Raw genomic sequence first — 26,204 nt, forward strand, 5'->3', positions numbered from 1 at the left:
TAGCCCTTCTTGTATTCATTGCCTATAATCACAAGAAAAGGGTTATGAGAAAGGACTTCATAGAGTTAAGACTCCAAAGCATGACTAAAGAGTAATGAAAGAAGTGAAAGTTCCTAAACATCTTATAACCTCTCATTCATAAGTGTGGCACACTTCACACTCATGAACAATACTCTACTAGACGTGGTTCATGAGACATCAACCTAAATAATATTCCAAAAACCTTATGCTATGATACTAAGTTGGTAACGACCCAAGGCTAGCCCCTAGACGCGATACAACGTACTTGACCCCGAAGGGGGTCTCATGCAAACCTCTAACATCATCATTACATAAGACATAGAAATAATGCAGAAAAATTAAAACTTTACAATCGAAGTCCAACTTCACTTTTCATAAAAGAAAGTAATAGGAAATTTAGACTTTGTCTCATTTACCATGTAAAACATAGGAATACAAAGTTTGGGACTTAGCCCTTTACATCAATAAAAGTCTCAATATAAGAAGTACAATAGGAACTAAGAAATGACTACTCCATCCTCGGACTTGAGGACTCACCACACTTGGAGATAAGCAATCCAAGTCTTCTTCAAGAAAGAGAGTGTATGTCACCTAGCCGGAACCAACACTTATCAAAATGTAGGAGAAAATGGGTTAGCACAAAAAGTACAAACTATGGAAATATGCACAAAATCCTTGAAATATGAATAAAAAAGGACATTTTATTTGAAAAGTATGCATTTGCGAGGTTTAGCACTAACATGCGTCATCAATGCCCAATATAAATCAAAATCACCTTTATGCTCATTACATGGTAAAGTCATCACCTTAGTAACCCCCAAGGAACACTTGTGCAATGTATGGTTGGCATCCCATAATACCAACCCTACTAAGAGCCCCCTTGAAGCTACCTTCACCATGCATTTCATCTTTAGACCTCATTATAATCATTAGTCACAAATAAGGAAATAGTCATGTACATTACTTGAATATAAGGAAAGTCATTCATAACAACTATCCATTCAACACACATGCACACATTTGTATCTCATCACAATATAAATCAACCAACCTACAACATCCTATAAGTCTACTTGTGCAATGTGGGAGTGAAGTCCCATACCCTCACTACTACTAAGTAAACTTACCAAGAAGTCATAGTATAGTTCATGTCTCATTCATTATCTTCATTAAATAGGGAAAATTTGCCATAACCTATATAGACCATGTGAGCTACATCGAATCTGGTGTCGTGTAACCCCACACCGAACCTACTTGCCTAAGGTAGAACTAAATGTATATCTATAGCGTGGATCCACTAGCTAAAGACATATGTGGGCACAAAGTTATGGGATATTGAGATTGCTTCTAGAAACCCGACCTATTGCATTAGCGGAGGAGCTTCCATCTCATGAGTTCGCTTGGATGACCCAACCTCTTGCATTGGCGGAGGGGCCTTTACCTCATTGACCATATCCACTCGGTGCTAAGCAGTATTCCCCAAATTTTACATAATTATATCTTAAATTGCATTTAAATGTGTGAAGGAATACTCTATACTTCTTTCAATACATTTCATCAAAATAGCTCATAGATTCATTAAAGGTGAGAATGTACTTTCAACCTTAAAATCAATATTAGTTTGTGAGTAGAACTTTCACATTACATTGGTAGTGTTTTCATGATAAATAGACTTTCAATCAACACAATGCATCATCATCATCCTAGACTAATCATGAATCATCAAGTATAAGGGTAAGGGAAGAACAACCTTTCAATAATACCATACTTTATACATTAGTCATAGGAGATTTACTTTCTAAATGAATCAATAGTTTATACACATCTTGCATATATATGTACAAACCCCAGCAATTTACCTCTTTTCAAGGTCATGAATCATGTATCACAATTACACCTAAATATACTACAATAGACTTGAATAAAACAAGGTTCAATAACTAAATTCACATAGAAACATTTCATAGTAATCATCTTGCATCAATACACCCATCACAATACTTGAAATTGGGGTCATAGAGGTGTTCAAGGGTTCAAGGGAAATTTTACAATAAAAATCACCATCAAACATCAAATTATCCATAATATAATGCAATTAACATAATAAAATCATTTTATGAAGAACCCATGGTTAGAATGAAAACCCTAGTTTTTGAACAAGTTAGCAATTTTGAAATCAAGAGTTGAAGGGCTTCATGGAGAAAAGTGTTCCATGAATCAAAGTCCCCAAACCTTAATTGATGTTTTCCCACAAAATTGGAGTGAAAATATTGAATCTTGAACCCTAATCTTGAGCTTCTTCTTTGTTCTTTAATGGAGTTTAGAGAGAGAATATTTTTGGAAGGGAAGTTGGTGGAGTTTGAGTTTGTGAGTTATGAGAGTTAAAAGGGTTGTTTAATAGTTAATAGTACTTTAATATACTTATAGTAACTAATAATAACTGTCCCTACCCTTAATTAGTTTAATTAGGATTTTACCCATTTTCCCCTAAGATTGCCAACTTAAGGCAGCTCCCATGCCCCATCCACGAGACCCCAACCACGGAGCGTGGTTAGAACCATGGACCCATAATAGTCACTCATGGTTTGAGGTTGGGGCTTGTCATCTTGTCCAGCCTTTAGGCCTCATCCAGGAGACCCTTTCATGGGGTGTGAGTTTGTCCACGGACTATACTGCATGCTCGTGGAATGGGACTGAGACTAGGATATTTTGGGGACAATTGAGAGAGCTAAGTCTTGACTCACAACTCCCATCTATGGAGCGTTAGTCAGTCTACGCCTCGTGGTCCCTATTTTGTGGATAAAGCTATTTTTGGACAACCTTTTGGACCTTCCCTTCGGTCCTCCTCATGGACCCTTGGGGGGTTCTAGGGGTGTCTTGCCTTGACGTTTAGGCACTAGAACCCTAGTACTAAGTTAGGAAAATTATTTTAGCACTTTAACCTTACGTCTTAACTTCATTAGGCTACTAGACTACACATTAGGTTCTAGCTTAGGACATTAGATTTCCGAGGTGTTACAACGACTTTACGAAATTGAATTCAGGCGAGTAGAACTCTCGAAATTGATCTTAGAGTGAACGGTATCTTCTGATTGTCGTTAGTTGAAGGTGTGTTATGAAATAGGGGTCTTGGAATTATTAAAATAGCTCACTGTTTCGTGCAAGCCGCCTTGGCGGTGGTTTTGATCGCCCTGGTGGGGCCGCTGTAGCTGGGTAACGACCGTTGTGGCAGGCCAGACGCGACTTAAAGTCGTAAATAAACCTCAAAATATCTTTATTCTGCACTTTTCGATATTTAGAGCTAAGGAAAAAACCCTAGGCTATTCTTGACGATTTTCCACCATTCTTAATGCTAAAGATAAGATTTTAACTACCCAAATTCATTTTTTCGGTCCGTAGAATATAATCATAGGTAATTATCGATGGGAAAGAGTTTTGATCTGGAATTTATGATGGAAATAACCCTAATTTGGATACTTGGGATCATGGATATGATCCAGGGTTGTTAGAATTATTAGTAATCTGGGTAATTAATGATTGTTTATTGATTTCCATATTATATTGATTGTTTGTAAACCAAGAACAAGCGAAACAAATCCGGAAAGGGAAGGATCAAGTTTCTTAGGGTTTCAAGGTTGTTTCGAGGTAGGTGATGGTTGTGATTCTATGATTGTGTGATGTATGTTTGCTCTTGATTCATTATGATACGTGTATGTATGCGGATGTTGCATTATTGATCACACTAGCTGTAAATGAAATAGATGAATAATTATATGCCATGACTCACTTCTTGATTGTATGATGTTGATAATATACTTATGATTGTGATTGTGGTGTGTTGAATGGATCGGTTGTCACGTTCTGGCATAATTAATTGGGATCGATTTCCATGTTTCGACATAACTAATTGGGATTGGTTGCCACGTTCCAGCATAACTAATTGGGATCGGTTGCCACATTCTGGCATAAACATTGGATCGGGTACCACGTTCCGTTATGCTAACTGTTTGGCTTTGGGTTCCATGAAAGGACCAACTACTTGATATAACTATGATATTTGAGAATTGTGAAATGCTCCGTTGTTTGTAAATGATGATGGTATTGTATATGTTCGGTGTATGCATGCTATTATTATGTTGTATTGACTTACTTATGTTGAACTTAACGGGATAGCCGCGTGATCCTACCAGTACACTGTAGTTGTGTATTGATACTGCATTTGCTCTTTCTTTGTTGAGTACAGGGCTTCTTCAGGTGGCTATTGATAGACCTCAGCTAGGTGACTAATGAGCGTGACCGAATTCAAGGGTGAGCCAGTTCTTTCGGGATGTCATGGATCTTTCTTGTTTAATCCACTCTTTACATACTTAGACTATTTGTTAAGGTGTTCTTTTAGTTTCAGGGTTGTACCCCTTGTTCTTTGACTTGTCGTTAGTAGAGTTTTGGTACAATGACTTTCAGGTTTTAGGGGTTGTTCTTCCGCATTAGTTTGGTTGGTTGTTTGTTAAAACCTTAGAGTTTATGGAGACTCCATTTTTATTGTCATTTAAACTTGCTTCCGTAACTTGAAATGCTTCAGTTTTCATAAAATTTGTTAGTTGGGATTGTAGTATCGGTTCTCCCACCGGAGGGTTAGTATGGGTGCCAATCACGACGGTCTGGGTCATGACAAGATTATCAACAATTTTGAGATTCAAGATTTTTCTCTCCCAGTTCATCGAATATCCTTTCAATTTTGATTCAAAATTGTTGAAAATTTTGAGATTCAAAATTCTTCTCCTAGTTTATTGAAGATACATCATGAATAATTTTGCTACTTAGCATTTTACTATTTATGTTTCTTGTTTAATTTGAAAAGTGTTGTATTTAAACTAGATACATTAAATAAATAATTGTTGCCCATAAGATGTTAGATTTGAGATCGATACATTACCGTGTGGTAGTTGCTATGCAATTGATACATTTATAAAAAATTGAATTTATGTATCATATCTAAAAAATTAGTGCATGATACATTACTATTTATGTATCTCGTTTGAATTGATAAGTATTATATTTATACTAGATACATTAAATGCATAATTGTTGCCCATAAGATGTTAGATTTGAGATTGATACATTACCGTGTGATAGTTGTTATGTAAATGATACATTAAGTATAAATTCGAATTTACGTATCATATTTAAAAAAAATAGTGCACGATACATTACTATTTATGTATCTCGTTTAAATTGATAAGTATTGTATTGTTACGGAATACATTAAATATGTACTTGTTGCCCATAAGTTGTTTGGTTTGAGATCGATACATTTAGTATAAATTAGTATTTATGCATCATGCCCATATAATTTGACGTAGCTATGTATCATATACAAAAAAATTATGAATATGATAAACAATGATTTAGTTATAATATAGTACTGCACATACATAACAAACATATGATACATAGTCAATAAATTGAGCCTATTGTTCGTGTTTTCCTGTACAAAAAAGAACTGGAAAGAAAAAAATAAATTGAGTCTATTGCCAGACGACTCTTGTGATAAACGCTACATTCATTGGTTGTAGTGAGACACCACAAGGAGGACGAAGGACATATCCTTTAATTTTTGCCAGATAATAAAATGTAAAATGTAATATTCATTCATACATGAAATGATAAATGCTTGAACAACTTCATTTTTCAAGCCTTTATATTTGTTGATTTGATTTCTTTCCAAAAATTTGGATCCCTTCTTTACAAAAAAATAAAAAAAATCATTAACTGGAGAGAGAAAATATTTAAAATTCAAAAAAATAAGAGTGATGAAGGTAACTGGTGATATAGTGGAGAGATTATAGGCATGAAAAAAGGGAGAAAACTGTGGAGTTGGAAGATTGAACGTTATGTATCTGGAAAAGAGATAATTTGAGAAAAAAAAGAGATTTTTGTAATTTTTTAAAATGGTAGGGAATAATAAAAAATAAGATAAAAAAGTATGTGTATATAGTTAGGTAATTTTTCCTATTAAGTATCATTGAGATTAAGCGGGTCAAATTGGGAAAGTCAAGACCCAACCCGTTTTTAAGCCAATTTGAGCTCAAATTAAACTTGGTCAGATCAGGACCCAGCCCAATTTCTATTTCAACCCATTTTAATATCTTCAATTTCAAACCAACCCTCTCATTTGACACCCCTAATCATTAGGGGTGTTTTAATAAAAATAAATTGGATAAACTACACCAAATCAATAAATCATGTCAAACTAAAAAAATCTATTACTCCTTCCGTTTAAAAAAAAAAAGGTCTAGTTTGACTTGAAATGAAGTTTAATAAAATAAAGACGACTTTTCAATATTGTGGTCATAAATTAAAGTTATTTCAAATGTATCAAAATGTTCTTTAATCTTGTGGAATAAAACATGTCACGTGGGAAGCTGAAATTAAAGTGTTACAAAAAAAGGATCATTCTTTTTTAAATAGACTAAAAAGGGAAATAATTCATTCCTTTTTAAAGCAGAGGGAGTAATAATTTGATTTGGTATTAATTAATAACTTGAATTAATGAACTATATAATAATTAGGTTTAGCCGTGTATAAAGACCGGGTTGGTATGAGTTTATAAAATACAAAATAAAATTATGTGTTGGGCTTTTAAATTTATAAATCAAACAAATTTTAATATTATCGCATTATATTTTTAGGATATGATAATGTAGCCGTCACGCCCCGAGCCTATACCCTGGGCTGGACTAGAACTCGGGGACTAAGCTTCCCCTTCTTACCAAATCTCATAACGCCCTTCATGGGTGAAACTTTCAAGTATACCCAATGATCAACTTCAAACTCTCCCTTCCCCTAACATCAATGTAGGATTTTTGACTACTCTGCGCTGTTTTCAACCTCTCTTGAATAACTTTCCCTTTCTCCATAGCTTGATGAACTAAGTCTGGTCCTATCAAACCTTGGTTCACCAACCTCAAACCATCCAACATGAGATCTGCATCTTCTCCCATAAAGAGCTTCAGAAGGAGCCATCTAGATTCTAGAGGGGTAACTATTGTTGTAAGCAAACTCAATGAGAGGTAGGTGATTATCCCAATTCCCTTTGAAATCAATTACACATGCCCTCAACATATCTTCTAAAGTCTGAATAGTGCTCTCTGCTTGACCATCTGTCTGAGGATGAAAAGCAGTACTTAAGTTCACCTTTGAACCCAAGCCTTTCTGAAAAGATTTCTAGAATTACACAGTAAATTGTGCACCTCTATCTTACATAATCGATACCGGAACCCCATGGATTCTGACTACCTCTTGAATGTACAACTTGGCATAGTCTTCTTCTGAATCTGTAGTTTTTACCGGCAAAAAGTGGGTTGATTTCATCATTCTATCAACAATCACCCAAACAGAATCATGTTGCTTGCGAGACCTTGGTAAACCTGTGATGAAGTCCATATTGATCATCTCCTACTTCCATTCCGGAAGTTCTATATTCTGAGCCATACCACCGGTACTTTGATGCTCTACCTTAACTTGTTGGCAATTCAGACACTTAGCAACAAACTCTGCAATGCATTTCTTTATACTACTCCACCAATAAACTTCTCTCAAATCACGATACATCTTTCTGGATCCTGGATGGATAGAATATCTGAAGCTATGAGCTTCCTCCATGATCCTTTCTTGGAGTTCATCCACCCTTGGTACACACAACCTACCTTAATACCTCAATACACTATCTCTCCCTTGTTCAAAAGCCATTACTTTTTTCTTATGAACATTTGCCTTCAATTCAAGCAAAATAAGATCTTGGTCTTGTTTCTCTTTAACTTTAAACATTGATGATGATTCAACTCCATTCATCACCATTACCCCTCATTCTATGGAGTCCATTAGTCGAACTCCCAAGCATGCAAGTCTATGCACATATTTTGCTAACTCTTTCTTATATTCCTCAAAATGGGCGGTACTACCCATAGACAATCTACTCAAATCATCAACAATAATATTAGCCTTACCTGGGTGACAAAGGATACTCATGTCATAATCCTTGAGTAATTCTAACCACCTTCGCTGTCTGAGATTAAGAGATTAAGTTCTTTCTGACTAAACACATACTGAACACTCTTGTGATTAGTGAATACATAAACATGAACACCATACAAATAATGGTGTCATATTTTTAAAACAAATACTACGGCAACCAACTCTATATCATGGTTTGGATAATTTTCCTCGTGAACCTTAAGTTGTCTGGAGGCATAAGCTATAACTTTTCTATTCTGCATTAACATACAACCCAAAACAACTCTAGACACATCATAATATACGACAAAACCTTGAGTACCTTCTGGTAAGGTCAATACTGGGGCAGTAGTCAACCTCTTTTTCAATTCCTAAAAGCTTTTCTCACAAGCCTCAGACCATTGAAACTTCACTGTTTTCTGAGTCAACTTGGTCAAAGGGGATGAAATAAATGAGACCCCCCTCTATGAACCTTCTATAATATCCAGCTAACCCCAAGAAACTCCTAATATCAGTTAGAGATGTGGGTCTAGGCCAATTCTGCACTGCCTCTATTTTCTGGGTATCAACTCTAATTCCATCACTGGAAATAATGTGGCCTAAGAATGCCACATACTCAAGCCAAAACTCACATTTTGAGAACTTAGCATACAACTCCCTATTCCTTAGAGTTTGGAGAACTATTCTGAGATGGCTTGCATGATCTTCCTCATTCCTCGAATAGATTAGTATGTCATCAATGAATATGATAACAAACATATCTAAATAAGGCTTGAATACTCTATTCATAAGGTCCATGAATGCTGCAGGTGCATTGGTCAAACCATAGGACATAACTAGGAACTCATAATGACTATAACGGGTCCTGAATGCTGTCTTTGGAATGTCACATTCCCTTACCCTCAACTGATGGTAGCCTGATCTGAGGTCTATCTTAGAGAAACAGGTGGCACCCTGAAGCTGATAAAAAAGATCATCAATTCTCGGAAGAGGATACTTATTCTTGATGGTAACCTTGTTCAACTAGCGGTAATCTATACACATTCTAAGGGAACCATCTTTCTTCCTCATAAATAAGACCAGAGCGCCCCAAGGTGAGACATTTGGTCGAATAAAACCCTTATCAAAGAGATCTTTCAACTATTCTTTTAGCTCTTTCAACTCTGTTGGAGACATTCTATATGGCAGAATAGATATTAGACAAGTTTCAGGAAGAATATCTATACCAAAGTCTATCTCTCTCTCAGGAGGGACTCCGGGTAGTTCATCAAGAAATATTTCTGGAAACTCACTCACAACTGGAAGTGACTCAATAGGAGGTGTCTCAACACTAGAGCCATTAACTCGGACTAAGTGATAGACACAACCCTTGGAAACTAACTTTCTTTCCTTAAGGTACGAAATGAAACGACCCTTACGCAGTGCTGAACTACTACACCACTCTATAACTGGCTCATTTGGAAACTGGAACTTGTCAACTCGATATCTATAGTCAATGGAGGCATAATAGGCATGAAGCCAGTGCATACCCAGAATGACATCAAAATAAATCATTTCTAACTCAAATAAATCAGCCATGGTGCTCTTGTGATTAACGGAAATGGTACAATCATGATAGACTCGCTCCACTAGAATAGACTCCCCAACAGGTGTAGAAACACAAAAGGGCTCACAAATTTTCTCAGGAAGAACATCAAATTTCATTGCAACATAAGGAGTCACAAAAGATAAACTCGCTCTTGGGATTAGCAAATCATACACATTAAGAGTAAAGACTTTGATCATACCAGTGAGAACATCTGGAGAATTCTCTTGCTCTTGACAATTTGTGATAGGATAAAGACGGTTTGCTCCTCCACCTACTCCTGTAGTAGCTCCTCTAGATGCAGTTCTGTCTGGTGGAAAACTGATGAAAATTGGGCTCTATTGCCGTGATTCCCATTACCTTGCAGGTTCTTAGGGCACAATTCCATGAAGTGACCCTCTTGACCACACCTGAAACAATAGGTGGAGCCATCGCGACACTTACCTGGGTGGTTCCTACCACACTTAGCACATGCAGGAACCCAGTTACCTCCTTGTGCAACACTACCTTGAGATTGTGCAAGATTAGCTCTGCAGTGCTGTGAATTCTGACTATTGTACTCACCTTTGTTTCTGGGTGCAGGTGCACTAGCATATGATTGAGTAGGCCCCTTTTTCTTTTGTTGAAAGGAAGAACGGTTCACATTACTCCTTTGCTGCCCGGACTCATTCTTTGTCTTAGCTTCCTTGTTTCTAAACTTTTCCCTATCAATCAGATTCTCTTCCTCAACCTGCTGTACATAAACTATCAACCTTGATATATTCATGTCCCCTATTAACAGAGCCTCCTTGACCTCTTTGCTTGATCGACGGGATAACCTAGCAACAAATAGACTCATCATGCTCCTCATATCCACAACTATCTCCAGAGCATATCGGGAAAGTTGGGTTAACTTCAAATTATACTCATGAACACTTAGTGAATCCTGCTTAAGGGTTAGGAATTCCCGTACTTTGTCTTCTCTCAGTTCGCAGGGAAAGAAACACCCCAAGAAAGCCTCCTCAAACATATCCCAACTCAAAATTGGTGCACCCTTAGCTCTACCCTTTTTTCACTGGTCAAACCAAGTCCTAGCAACATTCTTCAATTGATATGCCACTAGTTCCACTCGCCCAACATCGGCAACGTGCATAACCTCAAATACCTTTTTCAGTTGCTCAACAAAATTTCCCATATCCTTTGTAGTGCTTGAACCGGTGAAGCTTGGAGGTTTCATCCTCAAGAACTCGTGGATCCTCGAAGTATCAGCCTCTTCTTGTCGAGCCCCTCTTTGTTCCCTAACTTGGTTGGTCACAGCTTGACTTAGCATTCAGATTGCTTTCCGAAATTCAGCATTGGTGACCTCTCCTTGGGGTTGCACTTCTAGTGCATTAGGTACCTCTTGCTCCTCAATGTTCCTCCTAGAAGGACGACCTCAGACAACTCTTCATGGAGGAATGAACTGAAAGACACGTGCAAGCACGATTTACAAAGAAACTTTATAGAGATGAACTCTATCGCACGAAATAAGTATGAAATAAGTGAAGGAAATTCCTAAATGTTGTAGCCTCCTAATTATAGATGTGGCGCGCTTCATACTAATAACTAGGACTCTACATACAAGGCTTCATAGACTCCCTAGGACTCTTGAACTCTATGCTCTAATACCAAGTTTTTCAAGCCTCGAGCCTACACCCTGTGCGGGACTGACACTCGAGAACCATTGCTGGCCCCAAGTGAACCATTGGCCTGGCTTAACCTATTGCGGAAGACTAAAAGAATTAATACAAGAATTCAAATGCACTTTAAAACAACTGTCTCAAATAAACTTAGAACGTTTAAGGATAAACATTCAAATTAGCCAAAGTGGAAACTCAAGTCTTTTAGTAAAACATCAGAAATACAAGACTAAAGAACTCATATCTAACTGTCTATGAAGCCTCAACATCTTAAGAAGGATGTTGGGACAACGAGGCGCTGGATGCTGATCCTGTTTACTAGTATCTGTATCATAAAACCATGCTGGCCAAATGGCATCATTACATTGAATGTACGAGCATGTGAGGCAAAAACTAAATATGACATAAGCATGAAAGGAATCTAAAAAGAATACTTACCTTAGCTTTACTCGACTCATGGAAACTCAACTCAAATTGAAAGTAGAACAACAATAAAGGTGCCCATATACAAAGCATTAAAAGAGTAGGTGCCAACTCAATGTATTAAAGAAATACAATAATAACTCAGAATATATATAAAGTAATATAATACTGTGGGAGTTTCTCTAACCGACAACCATCACTATGAGCTAAAGTGATGATACAATGTCTCACCCACGCTGCTAGAACTGTCCTATACATTACCAAGATATAGAATGCTTCAACCAAGTGGATCCACTAGTCTATGCTAAAAAGCACTAAAGAATCATCTAAAAAGTATGACCCTTTCTTACCCATGATAGCTAGATGGTTTATGGAAACTTGAGTTATTATGAACTCGTCCCCATATCGGTGCTCAATACTACTCCCAAAATATACTCAGCTCATATGTTTTAAAAACAAGAACTCTTTCTGTGGTTTGAGAGAATTACTCAAAACTAGCTCAAAGGCTCTCTTGGAAATCGGAGTTTCCTCTCTTGTTTAAATGTGAAAACATTTACTCTTTGGGAATACATAGTCCCGATATACTCTTTTTGAAGAAATGAACTTCAATCTCTACTCTTTACTCAACTCAAAACTCAAGTCTTAAAACAAAGTTAAAATGTTTGCAAAAGACTTTTGGAAAACTCTATTAACTCATATTGACTTGACTCTTAACTTTATTTGAATTGAATTATGGATTCATTGCTCATGATCTCATGTTTATAGAAATCAACTATAAAACTTAGGCACGTTGCTAGGGAACTCAAATAGAAAGGAGTGGGAAAGGGTAGAAGGTCTGGCGACCCTGGCGCTCTAAGTGGCGCGGGGCGCCAGCCTTGAAACTTCAATCAATGGCTTGGGGCACACTGGATGGCCGACGCCCCAGAGGCCAAACTTTAGAACCCAAGTTGGGGCGCTCTGGCTGGCGCGGCGCCCCAGACCCCTCCCCAGAAAATTCCCAATTTTTTTTGCTCGGTTCTCAACTCTAAACCCCTGTAGATTCAATTGGTTCTTTTCCTAAACACTTGGATTCGACTATATCACCAAAATATATAAGAATCTACTCAAAATCACATCATGAATAAAACTCAAGAAACTTCTCAACAACTTCAACAACAATAACCCACAAGAACTTTAACAAATTTCATCAAGAGCTCATAATTTTTTTCTCTCAAGAACACAATTATGCTAAATTGAATCATGATTGGCGCGTGGGTGAACTAAGCCAACACTATGTGATCTCACATACCTCGTAGGGATACCCTTTGACAAAATCCACGATTGTAGCTTCAAGAACTTGACGATTCCTTGTTTCTTCTCCTCTTTTCTCATCTTTTTTTCTCTTCTCTCAAAACCCTAACTCTTTTTTATTAACGTAAACTGAATCAAATCAGTTTCGACCCCAACTTAATTGCCACAAAATAAATTTAAATAATTGGGTAGTGAAAAGACCATAATACCCTCCGAAAATCCGGTTTTGACTTTCCTTATCTAGACAGCCCAACTTTGAATGGATATCTTCCTCATACGAACTTGGAATTGAACAAACTCGGCGGCGTTGGAAAGATAATTCAAAGATATTGCCTACAGTACTGGTAGCACACGTAAATCATCCTGAACTAAGAGTTATGGTCGTCTGAAGTTCACCCCAAACTCAAACTTAACATAAATTAACCAATTTTCCAAATTTTTCATTCTTTCCAAAAATGACTCTTTCTAATTCTATCTCTTTCTAGTTCTTTCAAATGTCGAGGTGTTACAGTAACAACACATCCCATCATTACAATTGAAATAAAAGAAATTGAGCGGACATAAAAGTAGTCGATTTAGGCCGCTATAGCAGTGTAAGTTACTGTAAATGTAGGGAAAACTCCCAAAATCACTCATTATCGCCCAACAATGTTTTGTAGAAGAGAAAGGGCATGACCTAAGGCACATTTCAACAATTTTTTCATCAAAAATCTTCGTAAAGGTTAGCAATTCAATCCCCTACTTTTGTAGTCATGTCAGATTAAAAGTCAACTTCATAATTTGATTACGATCAATCCATGAGGTATTTTGATATGAAATTTGACATATTCCTTACCATTGAGTACTTATTTTGTAGGATAAAGAGCCTTGCTATTTTGTATCTCATGCATCAAGACATAAATATTTTTGTGAAGCTGTAGCGAGAAGTGAACGAGACTGAAAGGATAGGATAGTCCATTTCTTTACCAAGTTTCTAGAAGAGGTTGTTTTCACGCCAAAATTCACATTAAAGGTTCAGACACATCATAATATCTATGCCAAATTTGAAAATTTAAACTCGTCATCTGCTTTTTTCACCATTACCAAAAGGATAAGATGCACCAAGTACTTTTTTGTCAAGGTTGGAGATTATTTTTATCTTTTTAGTCTCATATGGAGACCATTACTGGCCCGCCATATACCAGTAAAATAAAATTTAAAAAGGATATAGTCCGTGTTGTCAATGAAAAACACTTCAATTCGGCTTGGTTTTGATGCGACAAACAATATTAGTTTGAACACGACATGAAATATATGGTTCCAATGACATGAAGCTATTGAAAAGCTTTTAGATAACAGACTTGATAAACCATTGGTAATTAAGGCAAGTTAGGGAATAGAAAACAAAATTGCCAAAAAGAAATATGAAAATCATTGGGCTTAATAAATAAATATTTATTTATTAAATTTAAACTTTGAAAATCATTTTATCATGAGGCTTCGTAAAACGTTCCATAGCGACATGTTTTTGTCAAAGCAACCTTATTACATAGAATTTATGATATGTTTGACCTAAACTAATAATAAGAAGAAGAAAAAAATTTAATAAAGAGTTACATAATTTTTTGAGACAAATATGAGAAAAACCAAAACATGAACTAGATCGAAGAAATAGGCTACTGACGGCCACCTTGTCCAAAGCAATAGCAACATATCCAAGGTAAAATTTTGCAACTTTGTTTGACTTAACTTCTTCTAAAATGTCAGATCCGACTCTGTTTGGGTATAAAATTAGAACTTTGAAAAAGGTTTTAATCTATTTAAAGAATAGAAGAATGTTTGGTAGAAATATTTAATTAGATTTAAATATCGAAAAACTTTTGCAGCAGTGACGATAAAACTTTTATAGTTGTAGCTATGGTTTTGGAGTATCCATCCTCTGATCAGATTTAAAGTTCCACTCAACTGACCATCCCTGCATGTTTGTCTTGAAAAAATCAACTTGTCTCATTGTGTGTAAAAGTGCATTTATATACCATCCTTTTTGTTTTTTTGATGGATCCCGAGTCATTGAACCGTAGTACCAATGCGGTTGAGGCAGTAAGGAATGAGATTGATAAAGAGCGTATCAGGAAGGAGATCATTGCAGAAGAGGTTACTCGAAAGAAGATGTTGGAGTTGGAAGTAAGGAGAGAGCTTATGATGGAAAGAAGAATAAGAATGTTTAGAGGAGATAGATTTGCTTCTTTCTTCAAGAATCAGGCTGATTCCATGTTTTTTAAAGAAAAGATGGGAATGGGTATCTCTGCTGTGTCTAGACATGACAGGAATCAGATCTCAGAGGTGCCTTTTCGGTACTGTGCTGTGGAACCAAATATTTCAATATTGAATCAAAGTCTAAAGGCAAAGATTTTACAAATGCAGCCCCCTGACATTAGCAGACTTTTATTGGTTCATATTCTTCTTTATTGTTGGCCGTGTTTATTAACTTTTAAATTTCTGATTTATAGAGTAAATAATTGTTTTTAATCTGAACCTTACTTTAGAAGATTAGACTAAATTGAGTCTAAGTATACTAAAAGAAAAAGAGGGAGCTAACAAACTCCTTGAAGGGGTTGCATGGAATAATCTTTTGAAACATGTAGCCGTTTGTCTGAGGTAATTACTGCACAGGAAGGTCTCTATGTCATTCACTTAACATGTTATCTTTCTTACTTTTTGAGTAGTTAAAATTATCAATCATGGTTATGTGCACTGCCTCTTTCAAGTTTTTTTTTTTTCTGTTAAAATTGAAGTATGAACATGTATATCCAATATAATTTCACAAGTAGGGTCTGGGCAAGGTGACCTTACTCAGTAACGAATATGAAGGGGTTCAAAATTTAAAGAAATAAACACACGAAGAAGTCTTGAAGGGGTGAATGGAATCATCTTTTGAAACATATAGTTGTTTGTCTGAGGGAATTACTGCACATGCAGGTCTTTATGTCATTCACTTAACATGCTATCTTTCTTACTTTTTGAGTGGTTAAAATTATCAATCACGGTTATGTGCACTGCCTCTTTCAAGTTTTTTTTTTTCTGTAAAAATTGAAGTATGAACATATATCCAATATAATTTCCCAAGTAGGGTCTAGGCAAGGTGACCTTACTTAGTGACGAATATGAAGGGGTTCAAAGTTTAAAGAGATAAACATACGAAGAAGTCTTGGAGGGGGAGGGGGTCAACATATATTTTTTATACATAAAACAATAATTTTAACAATGTAATTTGTTTACATGAACCCTTGAGCCCTTACTAGCTCCCCCCTCCCCCCCGACCTTACCTACGTGGGAGATAAAGAGGTTATTTCTGATAGATTCCCGGCTCATGCAAAAGTAGTTAGAAAATCTTTAGAATAATGACTATTTTAGTTTTGAACTTTAAAATCTTTACAGTAGTTGTTACATTGAAATCAAATAAAGTAGTGAAAAAGTTTGAAACCAGTGATATTACTGCTATTATGGAAAAAAAAGGTTTTTAAAGTAGCTTTTTGCATTTGTTTCACTCTGTTTTTGTGGATGGATAGAGTGGGTTAGAATGTTTAAGTCTGTTATTTATTCAATTCAAAGTTTAGTTGATAATGCATGACTAATCAATTTTCTATTTACTTTCATCTGTGTGTAGTTTCTCATGCACAAACAACAATCTTGATGAATACCAAGTAACTTCATAATCTTTGATTGTTGGAAACATGTATTCCTCAGTGAAGGATTTAGGATTTAATTTTTATGGGTTCAAAATTTGAAGATTCTATCTAGTTGATGATTGTCTCTTTTGGATATTATCAAGCATTGTGGAGTATTTTGTCCATCTCATATTTTGTTGTAATTTCATTTTTGTCTTTCGAAGTTCCTCAACGAGAACTAATTCATTCCTTTTAGTCATGGAATGCACGTTGTTACTTATGACTTTTACATTTTCCTCCAGAGTCATGTGAACATTGTTTTTAATATTTTTCTGTTTCCTAGAGGATTTGAAGTCACTAATTATTTTTTCATGAAGATGTTGATTAAGATTCTCATTTTCTGCTCTTAGAGATGTATAGTCATTTGACATTTTCTCTTTTTAGGACATGTTGAGTGATATGCATCTATAAGGGTACAAAATAGAGATTCTCTTTTCTTCTTTGAATAAAGATGAAGATTTTCTTTAATTTGATGAAAACTTACCTTGGACATCTTGTCATCTTCATCTTCTTTTGAGTCTGCTCCAGTACGTCGTTTGTGTCATGATTGTTTCTTTGGACTCACATAGGTTCTCTTCATCATCTCACTCCATTATTGCCATCAGCATAAGAAATTCATACTTCCATGTTTCTTCCAATGTAAGTAAGGATTGGTTTTCAAGTCCTCCCTCATCAGATTCTTCACCAGATGAATTTCCCGTTGCCACAAAAGCCTATTTCATAGATAAATAGCCTATTGATTGATTAGACTATGATTTGAAGGAATTTATTGATCATTCCCGATCTCTTTTTCCTTTTCTAGTTTGTTCCTTTTGTATTCCAGAGTCCACAGGGGATAAAATTTGATGAAATGATCTAGGCTTCTGCATTTGTGGCATAACTATTCTCTGATGTCTTTGTCGGTGATCTTCTAAGGGTTTCTCAAATGATCTAGGCTTCTACATTTGTTGGAACCTCTTCGTCATTAAAGAAATATTCTCTTCCCGGAAATCATCCTTTTCTTGATTATTTTTCAGCTCATAGGTCATGAAATTTCCAAAAAGCTCATCCATCATCATAGTTTCTAGATCACGTGCTTCAGTAATTGCTTCAACTTTGCTTTCCAATGATTCAGGGACAAAATTTAGCAGTTTCCTGACAGCCTTTCCAGTGGGTACTATATCTCCTAGTGAGTAGATTTCATTAATGATGGCAGTGAATCGGGTATGCATATTTTGAATTATCTTTCCTTCCATCTTTTTGGACAACTCATACTACCTATTCAGATTATCAATTATGGATTTATTTACCTGACTTGTCCGCTCATGAGCTATTTGCGGTGTCTCCCAATTCACTTTAGCATCTGGACATGCTGAAATTCTATTATACTCATTTGGAACTATTCCACACATCAAGATTTTCTTAGCCTTTGCATTGTTATGAATTGCCAACTTGTCAACAACATCCCATTCCTTTCTCTCCTTGGTTTTTAGTTGTACCATAAGTTCTTCCACCATCCATAAGACTTTCCACTGAATAGTGGTGTTATTGTCCATGACGCTCCTTCATGTGCAGTAGGTGGTGCAACCATTGATCGTTTACAAGGTTTGAACCTTTTAGGTGAAACGACCTACTCTGAGACCAATGGAAGAAACCATAACAAGCTAACAAATACAAGAACTAGGTTTTTGCAATAATAGAGAAAATAATAACGTAACAGAATGACAAAGAGATTTATCATGGAAAGCCTAATTGCTAACCACGACCTGCAATGTGTAGGATTTCAACAACTTCTCACTAAACTTTAAAGAGAAACTTTAGATTACAACTCAATAATCAAAGGGACTAACTCTAGTACCTCAAGTGTAATGATTAACTATACCTGCTAAATTTGATCTCCAGGAAGTCAAATCCACTTGTTGTTAGAAACTCCCCGAGAAGCCAAATTAAATTCTTGTTACAAACCTCACAAGCTCAGTTTCACACTTAGAATAATTACCACTCATCAACAATTCTAAGTTAAATTAACCAAACATCTAGCTTCAGAAAGAAAACCTAATTCTAATTCTTCTTTCTTCTGTAGTGTTCTGCTTAGAAAAACTCATTTGATGATTGCGAAAGCTAATGTTCTCATTTGATCATTATCTATTTAGGCAAACTTCTCCTTAAATAGAACCTCCTAGTTCCCCACATCTTTCTCTGTTTGTTCTTCTTTTCTTGAGAACCTGGTCCATGTTTTAATTATCAAAACATGTTCAGGATATTGTTGTGTCATCATATTTGCTGTGATTCTCGAAAAAAGGCCTAGATTCCCTAATTTTCTTCCTTTAGATATTCCGTCTAGTCATGTATGTGGTTTTCTAGTGACTAGTTTACATAACCAGAATGCTGTTTAAGTCATCTCTAAATTGAGCAACCAAACCTAGTAATAATTTCCTAGACTAGAAACAGTCAGAAATGAAACGTTAACAATGGTAACGACATTCATGCTTATACAAGTGAGTATTTGCCTGGTTGAGCAGAATCAGGTCAGATGATGCTTTCATTTTAATGTGCTCCAAAACATGTTCTCCCCAGGCCGTTGTTCCCTGCTTTAGTAGAAGCTACTATCGCTTTTATACATTCATTTAATGTTTATGAATTCGTCACTGCATTCAGATCCGTAAACCATATACGAGGTGTTTAAATTTCTGAGAAGTACTACAAATCAAGATTGCCTGAATGCCCGCTTCCAAGGGAAAAAACACAAACGCAAGGAGGAGAACAAAAACTGGAGCATTGGTCTTTTTCCAAAGAAATAAAAAATCATCCAGCTTGTGGAGCGTCCTTACGATGATCTGATATCAAGTCCAAACGTTAATGATCCACCATCCTTGTTGATAGATAACAATGCAAATGACTTGAGAAACAACACAGCTCATGAAAAGCAAAACAATAGGGAGTTCACGTTTTGGTGTTGCCAGTATTACCTTTGGATCCATGTGGTGTGATTTGTCTCTATTATCTATTTTGTTGCTCCTGTCTACTAACTAGTAGCTCATTGTTGTTTTTCATGGAAATTGGATTTCTCAAAAGTAGCTTTTGATACGTGTGGTGTGATTTGTCTCTTTATCTATTTATGCAAAATGTTTAAGTCTACTCATAAATATAAGTAAGTTTGTTTGTATTGCTAGCCAAGATACGGATCAGTAGTCTCCATCCCCGATTCAGTTAGCCCAGAATAACAACATATCATCATTACCGCCTCAAATATTATGTATCAAAAATGAAAAAATCAACTAACATACATACATAGAGTAACACATGCAATAAAAATCCAGTAGTATATATATGCTTTCCAAGTTCAATGAACTAGTAATTACGAGGAAATTAACATGAATCCAAGGGTTGTTGCTTTTTATTTTTTTGGAAAATCATTGGCTAAACCAAGAGAGGGGCAACCATCCTTGTAAAGAAAATTCCTAAACTCTCTATTTTGCCTCATTAATAAGTTTTTCTTTTTATACACACAACTATTTCATGGAAGAATCTAGATGGGTTTATGTGGCAATGTATCGCTTAAGTTTATCGATTTCTTCAAATCTTTTAATTATCTCCTTTGTATCATTTGTATCATTTGTTTACAGGTACACCTTATCTAAACTCACCATAGAATTCTTCAGAAGCCAAGATATTGTTGGGTTATGAAAGTGATTAGGGCGTCGTGCGGAAGCTTATAATTGCAAATTGTAGAGACCATAAGTCGGATAACAAAAAGTACTCGAAAAACATAATATTATTATTGATATGACCAATTGGCCTACATAATTAAAAACTAGTTAGAAGTATAGAAACTATAGAGAGAAAATCTCTCCATAAATAAAAGTCTCTAAACAACTACATTGTGGATTCTATTGTGACTAGGTAATTTACCCGAAGCGCGGGCATTAATAATCTTTTTTAAACTTTTGAACAACCTTTCCAATAATCAACTGGTATAAGAAAAAAAAGAGTAAATTTTAGTAGGTTTTTAAAACATTTCAACTGAAATTAAATGATTTGACATTGTCACATAATTTTTTTTTGAGACAATCTACTTGTATGTGGTCAAACGTTCACCACTTTTCGCTATTGTTACTTTGTTACTCTAATAAAATTTATAGAAGTAGAAAAATAAATTTGAAACAACAACAAAATAATATTGTTGACCCTTTTAGAAATTCTTTCTTCATTAAACTGCTGATCTGAAGGCCCTTCTAGATGCTTCATCAATGCAACTTTACGATTTTTCAGAAATATGTATGTATAATTGTTGCATTATGAAAGTACAAGTAGATTAAAATGTTATATTCTAGACTCATGTTAAAGAAATATTCTCGAATTTTAAAAAAATAAAAATGAGTCTAACCTAGATAACTCAAACGCTCAGCAATGACTTGGGACATGAAGGACAACAAATCTATGTTAATAGACCTATCTTTTGTAGTTTAAGATTTTACTTTTATTTAGAGTAGGTTTTGTTTCATATTCTTCAAATTAAACTTGCCGAAAATAGTCATAACTCATATCAAAAATATTTAAAAGAGACTAATGACAAGGAAAAAAAAAACATTAAAAGGACGAAACGCTTTGTCCAAGTGAGATCATATACATAGCAAGCAAAAAATAATCAATATGTCACTCCCCGAGCCTACACTCTGGACGTGGCCGGGACTCAAGAACCATTGTTGGCCCCAAGCGAACCCTTGGACTGGCTTATTTACTCAGCGAAAGACTTTACTCAAGATAAATACTTTTAAAACAAGTAAACTGAACTGCTCAAAATATAACTTACAATGTATTATAATAACATTCACTGCCAAAGTGGCAACTCAAGTCTCAACTTAACTAAAAAGGAAAAGTAAAGAATCATGAACTAAAATCTACTAACTCTGTCTATGAAGCCTCTAAACAACAGAGATGAACGTCGGGAAAATACCCATGACATCCTAATGAACTAAAATGTTGAAAGCAATAAAAGGATCCTTCGAAAAGCTAGGAGGCTCACCAATTGACTTTGAGTGCTCAACTGGATCAACGAGGCATTGAATACTGATCCTGGTTACCTGCGTCGGCATCATAAGACGATGCAAGTCAACTGACATCAGTACATTGAATGTATAAGTATGCGAGTTGGAATGCTAAACATAACATAGGCTTGAAAAAAATCTGAAAGGAACACTTACCTTGGCTTTACTCAACTCCTGAATAACTTAACTCAATATAAAGCAATAAAACACATGCAATTTATAGAAAGCCTTTAAAACAGAAGAAAACAACTTACTTCATTAAAGAAAAGCAATAACAAATTCAACTTTTCTTATATAAGAAAGTAATATAGTTTCTGTGGGAGATTCTCTAACCGACAACCACCACTATGAGCCTAAGTGGTGATACAACGTCTTGCCCACGCTGCCAGAATTGTCCTATACTTTGTCGTCATATAGACCACCTTAACTAAGTGGATCCACTAGTCTATGCTAAAAAGCACTTAAGGAGTCATCTAAAAAGTATGATCCTTTACTACCCATGATGGCTACATAATTTACGGAAATGTGAGTTATCTGAACTCAAACTCGTCCCCATATCGGTGCTCAATACTACTCCCAAAATATAATTTAGCTCATATGTTTGTAAAAATAAAATTCTTTCTATGGTTTGAGATAATTACTCAAAAACTTAGCTTAAAAGCTCTCTTGGAAATCTCAGTTTCCCTATCTTGTTCAAATGTGAAAACATTTTAAACTCTTGGGAATACTTAGTTCCCGATATAATCTTTGAAGAATGAAATTTACTCTTACTCTTTACTGAAAACTAGCTCAAAGGCTCTTTGGAAATCTCAGTTTCCTTTCTTGTTTAAATGTGAAAGCATTTACTCTTTGGGAATACATAGTCCCGAAATACTCTTTTGAAGAAAATAAGTTCAATCTTTACTCTTTACTCAACATAAAACTTAAGTCTTAAAACAAAGTTAAAACATTTGTAAAAGACTTTTGGAAGACTCTATGAACTTCTCTTGACTTGACTCTAATCTTCTCTTGACTTGACTCTTAACTTTTCTTTGACTTGACTCTTAATTTCTCTTGACTTGATTCTTAACTTTTCTTGAATTGAATTATGGATTCAAGGATTGTGATTTGTGACTTGTGATAGGAAAGATCTCATGATGTTTAGGAGTGAATTTAAATAGCTAAACATGAGAAAATGTCAAGAAATCACCATCTTGGAGCAAGTTCGCGATGCAGAGATGCATTAAAATAATTGATCGTGAAATTAAATTTTGAAACAGAGGAGTCCGTGTCCTCTCCGCGATGTGGAAAGAAAATTTTCACACTGAAGGAACAAGTCTGTGACGCGGACCTGATACCTGTTCCTTGTCCGACTTTTTTCTTTTTCGCTTTCTAACCCCAATTCGCCTAAATTTGATTCTTTTTCTCAATATCTCTTTAGATTCAGGTACCCACAACATATACACAAGAATCTAACTCAAAGCAACTCTAACAACTTGAAGATCTTGACGATTCTTGCTCCTTTTCCTCTTTTCTCCTCTTCTTTTCTCTTCTCTCAAAACCCTAACTCAAATTCCAAAAGCGTAAACTAAATTCTATCAGTTTAGACATTAAAATAATTACCAAAAACATAATTAATTGATTGGGTATGGAAAAGACCAAAATACCCTTCGAAAATCCGGATTGGACTTTCCTTATCCAAAATAGTCCAACTTCCAAAGGGAATATCTCACTCATACGAACTCGGAATCGCGCAAACTCAGCGGAGTTAAAAAGATAATTCAACGATCTTTCTATGGTAGCTGGAAGCACACCTAACTCATCCTGATCTAGGAGTTATGGTCATTTAAAGTTAACTAAAAACTCAAACTTAACTTAACCAATTTTCCAGATTTATTATCTCAAAAAATCACTCTTTCTAATTCTAGCTCTTTCTAGTTCTTTCAATTTGCGAGATGTTACAATATCTCCCCTTGGGAACATTCATCCTCGAATGAGATTACTCTTAGTAGGCTAAGACGTAACATCAAACACCTAGCTCAAACACCCAACAAGCAAAGTGTAAATACAACATGTCATCTTAAAATAAAAGTCAAGAAAAGGATTAGTACCTTAATTTGGAACTTCTCCGGATTCAAAGAGATGTGGGTATCTATTCTTCATATCCTCCTCAAATTCCCAAGTAGCTTTCTCAAAAAATTGATTTCTCCATAGAACTTTGACTGATGCTACCTCTTTTGTTCTCAACTTGCGAACTTGGCGATCTAGAATTTGAACCAGAGTTTCTTCAGAAGATAAACTGTCCTTGATCCCAATATCTTCAATTGGTATGATATATAAGTGAAGGATCTCCCATGCAATTCTTCAACATGGAGACATGAAATACCGGATGAACCGCTGCTAACTCTTGGGGTAGCTCTAACTCATCCGTTACCTTGCCAATTCTCTTGGAAATTCTGTAAGGACCAATATATCTGGGACTAAGCTTCCCCTTCTTACCAAATCTCATAACACTCTTCAGGGGTGAAACTTTCATGTAAACCCAATCATCTACTTCAAACTCTAAGTCTCTTCTCCTAACATCTGTGTAAAATTTCTGACGACTCTGTGCCGTTTTAAACCTCTCTTAAATCACTTTCACCTTGTCCATAGCTTGATGAACTAAATCTGGTCTTAAAACAAAGTTAAAACATTTGTAAAAGACTTTTGGAAGACTCTATGAACTTCTCTTGACTTGATTATAATCTTCTCTTGACTTGACTCTTAACTTCTCTTGACTTGACTCTTAACTTTCCTTGAATTGAATTATCGATTCAAGGATTGTGATTTGTGATAGGAAAGATCTCATGATGTTTAGGAGTGATTTTAAATAGACATGAGAAAAAGGTTAAGAAATCACCGTCTTGGAGCAAGTTCGCGACGCGGAGATGCATCTAAATAATTGATCGTGAAATTAAATTTTGAAACAGAGGAGTCCACGTCCTCTCCGCAACGCAGAGAGAAACTTTTCACACTGAAGGAGCAGGTTCGCGTACCTGTTCCTTGTCCGACTTTTTTCTTCTTCGTTTTCTAACCCCAATTCGCCTAAATTCGATTCTTTTTCTCAATATCTCTTTAGATTCAGGTACCCACAACATATACACAAGAATCAAACTCAAAGCAACTCTAAAAATCAATCTTTAACTCTCAAGAACTCCTCAATCTCATCCCAAATTCAAGAACGAAAGCAATTCAAGAATACAACTGAAGAACATCAAATCTCAATTTTTTTAGGATGAAATTACACTGAATAAATATATTTGGCACGTGGGTGAACGAACCCAATGCTGTGTGAACTCACATACCTTGTAGGGATCACCCCTTGATGAAAACAACAAGCGATTCTTGAAGATCTTGACGATTCTTGCTCCTTCTCCTCTTTTCTGCTCTTCTTCTCTCTTCTCTCAAAACCCTAACTCAAATTCCAAAATTGTAAACTAATTCTATCAGTTTAGACCTTAGAATAATTACCAAAAACGTAATTAACTAATTGGGTATGGAAAAGACCAAAATACCCTTTCAAAATCCAGATTGGACTTTCCTTATCCAAAGCAGCCCAACTTTCAAAGGGCATATCTCACTCATACGAACTCGGAATCCCGTAAACTCGATGGATTTAGAAAGATAATTCAACGATATTTCCTACGGTATCTGGAAGAACACCTAACTCATCCTAAGCTAGAAGTTATGTTCGTTTAAAGTTCACTAAAAACTCAAAGTTAAGTTAACTTAACCAATTTTCCAGATTTTTATTATCTCCAAAAATCACTCTTTCTAATTCAGCTCTTTCTAGTTTTTTCAATTTGCAAGATGTTATACAATATAATTGTAAGGATAAAACAGAACAACGAGGAAAAAACATACATTAAAGGGAGTAAACTACGAGATATTCATTGATGATAACAAATCATCCTAATCATAAAAGTTCCTATGTTTTGAAATAACATACCTCAAAAAATTGACTAACACTTCAATAAACTTTCAATCCCTAAAGTACTCATAATATCCATTGGTAAGATTTAGTAAAAATAGTTAACAACAACAAAAAAAAATAAAAAATATGGGCATGCATAGTTATTAATTCTTAGAGGATTTTCTAAAAAAACACAAAATCGCATACTTGTATGTGAAAAAATGACGTTATTGATGAAGAAATTAGAGATTTGTTAGGGCTTTTTGTTATTGTACCTTCAACAATTTCAGTAGAGAAAATTTGTTTGAATACTCAATTAATGTTTGTTCTTTAATCTGTACTAACAAATACTTATAACAATAACTTTGCATAAACATAAACAACAAAGTTTAAAGCATGTACTCAAAAATAACAATTAATAATATAAGCATAAATTAATGACTATAAAAAGCATACCAGGATCTTCAAAAGTAGAATGAAATGGAATGGAAAAAATCGAGCACATGGAATGCATAGTATCCCCTTAAGGAAATTATTCTCCTCTGGTAC

This window comes from Solanum verrucosum, unplaced genomic scaffold, assembly GCF_900185275.1.
Source record: "Solanum verrucosum unplaced genomic scaffold, falcon-dt-bn FXZP01000153.1, whole genome shotgun sequence".
Classification (NCBI taxonomy): domain Eukaryota; kingdom Viridiplantae; phylum Streptophyta; class Magnoliopsida; order Solanales; family Solanaceae; genus Solanum; species Solanum verrucosum.